This window comes from Erinaceus europaeus, chromosome 16, assembly GCF_950295315.1.
Source record: "Erinaceus europaeus chromosome 16, mEriEur2.1, whole genome shotgun sequence".
Classification (NCBI taxonomy): Eukaryota; Metazoa; Chordata; class Mammalia; order Eulipotyphla; family Erinaceidae; genus Erinaceus; species Erinaceus europaeus.
In genome coordinates, this window is record NC_080177.1 from 37,177,415 (window position 1) to 37,185,835 (window position 8,421).

Consider the following 8,421-nt stretch of genomic DNA (forward strand, 5'->3'; position numbering starts at 1 on the left):
TGGGAGAATAATGTGCTTTATTATAAACTTAACGTCTTCATTATTCAAGCAAGGCTAAACTTTCATATTCCTAGTGGCACTGGGAATACAAAGATGCTTGCCATTATCCTCAGAAGCAGTGTAGGAGATAGGTGAAAGGTTTCTAAACTAGTATGTCTGGCCTGCCTCTAGAGCTTGTATTTTTCTAGCTGTACTTTCTGAGATATGAACTCTAAACCTAACCTGTATATGTATTTATATTCAAATGCAACAAGATTAAGGAGGCAGTCTCAGGTCAAATTTCCTCTCTATGTGAATTATTACAAGTTCTTTTTGGCTTATTAGCTGACTAGGCAAACAATATATATTAGCATACCAACAGAATAAATAGGATTTCTTCGCTTACAATTTTTCCTTATAATGTTACCTGTGACTATATTCTTTAATTATAATGCAGGAGCAAAACTTACACTAGAAAGTGTGAACATTTAACATTTTTGAGGAAGGGGGACAGAAAGGGAAGGCAGGAAGGGAAATTCTCTTTAGTGTATCTGTGTGCTGCTTTTTTTTTTTTTTTTACAAGAGCACTACTCAACTCTGGCTTATGGTGGTGGGGGTTTGAACCTGAGACTTTAGAGCCTCAGGCATGAGAGTTTCTTTGCATAACCATTATGCTATCTACCCCCACATCTGTGTGCTTTTGTATTTGTGTATACATTAAGCTAGAGATTAAACATAACAATTAATTTTCATAGGTTTCTACTTATTCACATAGCTGAATCTCAAACAATAAAAACGAAAAAAAATTCTCTTGCATGTGTACATTTTCTATTATCAGATGTCCAGCTTTCTGTGATGCTGTTTATCAGACAGCCCTATTGAGATACGCTGCTGCCCCTGGATGCCCTTCCTTCCTTCGTCTTGTTAATTCCAACTAGTACATCTTTGGATACTTTCTGTATAACTATGTACAATGGATAAGAGCATGTAATAATAATGAACAATGTACAGGATATCCTGTTTCATATTTAAAACTTTTCCCTCTTTTTCCTTATTTTTTATTTGATAGGACACAGTTTAATGGAGAGAAAGCTAGAAAGGAGACAGACACCTGCAGTACTTGCTTCAACACTAGTAAAGCTTCCCCCCTTGCAGGTGTGAAATGAGCTTAAACATGGGTTCTTATGCATGGTGATGCGCACTTAACCAGGTGTGCCATTGTCCAGCCCCCATGCTTCGTATTTCAGTGACAATATATTGCAATAATTATAATTTACTGCCCCCAAATCAGAAACTCTCTTTTGTCTAGTTCAGGAGTGACATATAGAAACAAGTTATGAATATTTTTATTGACCAAATTAATTAAAGCATCCACTTTCAACTAGATGAATCAACTTTATGTTAATTAATTTTGCAAGCAGAACACTGCTTAGCTATCACTTATGGTGGGTCGAGGATTGAACTTGGGACTTCAAAACCTCAGGCATAAAATCTTTGCATAACCATTATGCTATCTCCCAGTTACAATCTGTTTTAAATTCCATGCCTTATTTTAAGTTGTGCTTAGAACTTTAATATAATTAAAATGACACGTGATATTTTAATGTATATATGGGGAAGATATATAGGCATAAAGCCACTGATATTCACATTAGGTTAAGAATCTTCTTTTTGGGAGATGGGCGGTAGCGCAGCGGGTTAAGCGCAGGTGGTGCAAAGCACAAGGACCTAGGTAAGGATCCGGGTTGGAGCCCTGCTTCCCACCTGCAGGGGAGTCGCTTCACAGGCGGTGAAGCAGGTCTGCAGGTGTCTATCTTTCTCTCCCCTTCTGTTTTCCCCTCTTTTTTCTCCATTTCTTTGTCCTATCCAACATCAACATCATTAACAACAATAATAACTACAACAATAAAAAACAAGGTAAAGAAAGGAAATAAATATTAAAAAGTAATAAAAATGAATCTTCCTGTTACGACTCCCTAACAAGCTAAGTATGCATTGTTAATCATTTCTGATTATTTCCATAAGTATAAACAGTTGGAGACTAAAATATGTCATATTTTAGTTTGTTTTTTTACGATTTCATTGAAATTCCTTAGAAAAATACTGAATATTCACTTTAGATACAAATGCACATAACAACTTTATTTAACAATAAGTTTAAAGTAAATTGAAGTCTGGGTTTTAATAAAACCATGTGATGCTTTGCAAATGTGTTGTAGAAAAGCTAAACAGTAAAAAAAGAGACTCTATATCATGGACTAAAAGTCCTTGATAACTGTGGTTAGATTTTTAGGTTGAAATGTTACATATTGACAAGTTGTCCTTTTGGTAAATCTAAAAATTTGTCCATCATAAGATATTACACAAGAGTTACATTCGCTAATACCTGCTATATGACCAATATATGGCACTTAAATGTTTGCTTAAAACACTGCTACTTCTAAAAATGAGTGATTTAAAAGATGTATTTATTAATGGAAAAGAGAGCATGAGAAAGAGAGTGAGAACACCATTGTGGTGTATATGGCACCAGGGATGGAACCAGGGACCTCAAATACACACTGTGCTTTATTGCTGCACTGCTTCTTGGGATTCAAAAGTGATTCTAAACCACTCATTTTAGATATACCCTACTTATATTTTAAGTGTTAGACTGGGATGATTGCTTTCAATTGCTATGTCTTTTTCTAAATATAATTTTTATAAAGTAATCCAAGATAATTGTAGCTTACAAAAGTGCTCACAATTATCAAGTTACTTTTCCAACAAATATCACATACTCAAATTACAGACCCACTTCAGTAATTTCAAATTGTTTTAAATTTTGGTTAGTTTTTTTTTTTTATATAACTTATCACTTATTATGCATTGTAGTTTCTGGGAAGAAAATTACATAAAGCATTTGGATGTAGTTGGAAAAAATCTATTCAAATAAATTAGTCTTCTGAAAAAAAAAAGAACACATTTCCTAAAGAAAAAAATATTTAAATAAAAAGTATTAAATACTTGATGATAGTCTAGAAACACTTAAATGTCATTTTTAAAAAAATGTACAAATAAGTCATTTTTAAAAATTTTATTTATTCCCTTTTGTTGCTGTTGTAGTTATTGCTGTCATCGTTGTTGGATAGGACAGAGAAATGGAGAGAGGAGGGGAAGACAGAAAGGGGGAGAGAAAAATAGAGACACCCACAGACCTGCTTCACCACCTGTGAAGCGACTCCCCTGCAGGTGGGGAGCCTGAGGCTCAAACCTGGATCCTTATGCCGGTCCTTGTGCTTTGCGCCACGTGTGCCACGTGTGCTTAACCTGCACGACTTCCAAATAAGTCATTTTTATTATCGCTCACACACTGTAACAGTTGGGAGAATAGCAGGTTGTTTGAAGATGCAACAAATATTCTTTGAACACTTCAATAAACATTGTAAACATTCACTTTAATAACGGTTCCTTTGTTAATGCAAAAGTGAGTGTATTTTTCCCTTGCCACTGGCTGAGCCATGACTAGCTGAGTAGCAACAGCAGAGCGCTGAAAGAATTTTTTAACAGTAATTTGCTTGTTCTAATTTACTTTTCAAGGATGATGATCAGGATCACCATGTTGCCTACAAAAAGATTTATTTCTATTAATGTGATCCAGACATTGTTCTTGTTCTCATCATATTTACTTTCCCTGGCAGCTTTAAATGAATCAGAGAGTGCCACTGTTCCTCCAGTTATTTAATTTCATATAAAAAAATATATACCTGTTGAAATGTATCAGTATTAAATGAATGGTTCAGATACAAAACGTTTTATCTTCACATAGAAATACTCTTAGTAGATCTACGTAACTATAATATCAAAGGATCATCTGTTGAAGAGAAATTTTAAGGAGTCTTGCTTTCCTGAGTTTGAACACAAACATAACTCATTAATAAGATCAAGCAACAGAACTCTTATGCAATTAAATAATTCTCCATGATCCATATTGAGAAAGGTGTATTTTAAATGTATTGTAGTCTAAAAATATAGTTGGGGTCTAATCAAGTTATTACTCACATATTCAGTAAATTCCAAACTAGCTAAGTATTCTGTGTCCTTTTCGTGAAGGAATGTGTTTTACTATCAGCCCCTGCTAAGTGACTTGGGAAACTCAACGGTACTACATTATTCACACTAAACAAAACCTTGAACTGCAGTGAAAATAAACTTTTGCTTCCATCATTGGCAAAAAAAAAAAAAAAAAGGTTAATACTGAGATGGAACACACATATACAGTTTCTAAGAGGGAGTGTTTAAAACCTTTAATTATCTCTTTATTACCTGCAGAGGGCACTCACGTCCCTTGAAAGAAAAAGTAAAAATTATAATAGGTATAGTTTTACTTGCTATTTTTATCATTAGGGATATACTTTTTTTTTTTTTTTTTGCAGAGACTATCATGTAAATTCTATTTAAGGAGAACATATAACTTGACTTTTTATGTTTGATAGATTACTGAAGTATACAAGTTTTCACATCATACCAGAAAATCAATACAGCAGGTGGTTTCCATCCCAGAGTATCTGTCAATCTATAAATGATGTGCATCTGACCTTTACATCACACTGGCACGGATTACACAGATTAATCAGGGTCTTAGAAAAATCAACCTAAATTTCAGAGTAACCTGCTTACAAGACAGCTAACTAGAAATATAGCATTTTATCACCTCAGGACATACTCACGTAGTAGTTGGTTAAAAAAAGATAGAAAATAGCTGGAAAGACTTCAGTTCATGAGGAATTTTTTTTCCTTTCCTTTTGATCTACTTATTTGTTAATGAGAGGTGGAGAGTGAATGAGAGCATCACTTTGGCACATGGGATGTTGGAGACTAAACTTAGGACCTCATGCTTGAGAGTCCAAAAGTGTTTGGCAATTTTCATTTTAGCAAACATTATTATTAACTAGGAGTATGTCCAGAATGAACATATTTAAATATTTGACTTAAAATATTCTCCTTCTAACATTATTCTGAAATATCTCATATAGGGAAGTTGACGAAACCAAACACAGTAACATAGAACATACATTACATGAACGTATACATAAATTTGTTTTAAATAATTTACTTCTTTCACTGAGGGTATATTTCCAAACATATTGCAGTGTAGCATCTTACTGACTATTTGTTTTATGGAAGTTAATTATTGAAAACACTAGTTTCTTAGCAACATAGGGGATTTTGCCTTCCATCTCAAATTTTTTCTGATACTCAATTCTGCAGTGGTAAGTGATTTACTATTAAAAGATATTTTGACAGCTTGATTGCTAAATTGACTATTTAGAGATTTGTTTAGCACCATCATAAGTCAGATATCTAATTCTTTGAGTCACTGTTCCAGTTTACAAATTATGTCACAGACAGCTTGAGTCAAGAAAGTACAAGAATGTGATCTAAATGTGTGTTAGAAACTGCTATAAGATGAAAAATTTTATGCACTGGAAAAGCTTTGCTATAATATCATCACTTATAATAATAGTATAAATTCTGTTACAGACCATTCAAGAGTCTTGAAATATACTTGAGGAAGAAAACCCCAAACATGACATATGAGAGATAAAATACTGACAGTTACATTAGTTTTAAAGTGGACTCTGAGAAACTTAGCATGAAACATATCTTAAATTTTTATCCCCGTAATACAGTACATAATTGCAAGTTTGAACATAGTTAAGTGAGTAAAAAGGTCAAATATTTGGAAACAGTACTCTGGAATATGTTAATTTTAGTAATTTAAAAATTACCTCCAAGTACTTTTGTAATGGGATCATTTACCTTTCTGTATTAAAAATAAATCTTAATTTTGGAAATGAATTCTTATGAGGGGAACATAAGCTCCTTTTTCTCATGAAAGGATAAAGGTAACAAAGCTTTGAAATCAGAAGTCTTAAGATGAATAAAACTGTAAGTTATAACATGTTTTCCCCAACTGGATTTCTTTACTATGTAGCATGACATTTTTTTTTTTTAAATGGAGATGGGGGAGGGAAAGGAGAAATTGTGCACTTTAATAAAGTGGAAGCATTTTTCTCAGCTGACTTGTAGCCAGGGCTTTTGATTTTGGGGTTATCTTGGGGCTAATAAGTATACACTAGTATATGAAACAAAACTAAAACATAGAATGTAGTCTTTGTTTCTTCTTTCTTCAAAATTTGTTTCCTAAAATCATTGTTAAGAAAAGCAAAAAGAAATGTTTGCTTTATTACATAAGAAATAAACTTCATTTGGTATTCAATTGACTTTCTAACTTAGCAGACAGGACTTTACATCTTCAAATGCTGAAAATAAATTGCATTCTTGGCCCTTGCTTTAAAAGGTTATAGAGAATAAACGCACACCCTGGTAGTGTTCTAGTGATCTCCCTAATCTCAGTTGCACTTTGTCAGAACGAGGTAACTGGTAGTTAAGTGAAATACCCTAGATCAAAGGGGGATTAATCACCAACTGAATCCTTGCTGAATAAACCTGTCATTCAAGAAAATTATTTCCACTGAACTTAGCAGAGGATTGAAGGTATTTGCATAACAGGGACCAACGTACTTCAGCCAGGTTAAAAGGTTCAGAATTCATCCCATGTTTAGCTTTTTGCCTCCTTTTCCTTTCAGCAGCCTGGTACAATGGTTTCTAATCTGATAATACAGCTAACTATCTAAATGATGTAAGAACAGGAAAGTATTGCAAAGTTTGGATGAGGGATGGATCAATTTCACTTTCAGTAACTCCTAAATCTGATTTGTTGGAATTTAAGATGTAATCCTAAAAAAGTCCCTTAAACCAGAGAACTGTTTATTAACATCCCTTTTCTGACCTTTGTCTTAGAAATGGCCATTCTGCTGTGGCAGCAGGCCCTGCAGTCTCTGGATGATAACTGGACCTACTCACCATCTAGCACTGGTACAAGAGTCTATAAATATCTAAAATATGTTAAAATAAGATATTAAGACTAGAAGAAAAACATTAGCAGCTGTCATGATGTGTAGAATTGTGCTCTGGAAGATCTTTACTGTGTATAAAATCACAGTACTTGTAACTCAGATTGTTGTATGGAAAACTAAATTTTATTAGGCTGAATGTTTTACCATTAAAACTTCTTTAAAACAATTCTAAGTGCTCCTGATGAGGATATTTACCCCATATTTTATATGTGGCTATTTACACATTTCATATATGAATCAATTATCTAAAAAGTAAAATATGCCTACCACTACAATAGTACTGACACTTACTGTAAGGGTTCTGCTAACTTAATAAAGTTTAAAAAAAAAAACCAGATAAGGGTTTTATCAAAATCACAATCATCTTTTCTGGATTACACTTACAGAAATTTAACACTTTTTGTATCTTCTGGATATATCAAAGAATAATTACCCATATGATAGACACTAAATTTCATAATCATATTTTGGCACTAAAAGAGAATTTAGCAATTTTGCATCTAGAATAAGTCTGACACCATCCAAATCTTTAACTTGGAAGTAGATGCTCACATACACTGCAAACTCAAAGCACCTTTCAAGTTAAAAATGCAAAGAATAGTTATCAAAGAAAATGAATAAAATCCATAGTGAGATAATTTTTTAGAAAATGATTGAAGTTTTAACCCAAGAAAGGACTCTTAGAGTGTTTTATAGCTTAGAATAAGAACATGTCAATCACGATTAAGCTTCTGGAATCGGAATCCCTTTGAAATGCAGCTGTTTCTTCTTTAATTGTGGCAGCAGACTCTGAAGAAAAGAAAGGTCCAGCCTTAAAGATGAGTAAGGAATACAAAATAGCTCAGGATTAGTTGTGGAGTTCAAAGGTCGCTAATTACACTAAGGAGTTCCCAGACACAGGGAAAACATTAAACAGGTCACCTACCAAACGGGAAACAGACTTTGTCTTAAGAAATTATCCTGAAGTGACAGGTTTCTAGACAAAATCAAAAGCATCACAGTGTACCCAGCTGATCTCAATGAGATGAAAACATGAGTTGATCTTAGTTCTGTAGTGTTATGCTAGATGCAATGGCAACAGATGGCATCAAGTTCCCCACTGCCCCAACTCCTTTCTAGTACTTCCTAGACTTTTCTCAGGTTTCTAGAAATGTTAAAATAGAGAAGTACTGCTCTTCTGATTGCCTAGAGGATTATTGTATAGAGTCTCTGTCTACTCATTAGACAAATGTCTTTTGCTCATTTAGTTTACTTTGCATTTATATAATCTAGATGTCTAAATGATTCTATTAATACTAACCTATGTTAAATGTTAAGTTCTCCTTCAGTTAAGAAAGATCAAGGAACTTAGGGGCAGTTTTCTCTCTTTTTTTCTTTCTTCCTTTCTGTTTTCTAAGGAAAGAAATATTATCTATGATTAAGCTAGAATATCATGCTAAGAAGTTAATTCCACTTTATTACTTGGGATAATTTGAACACA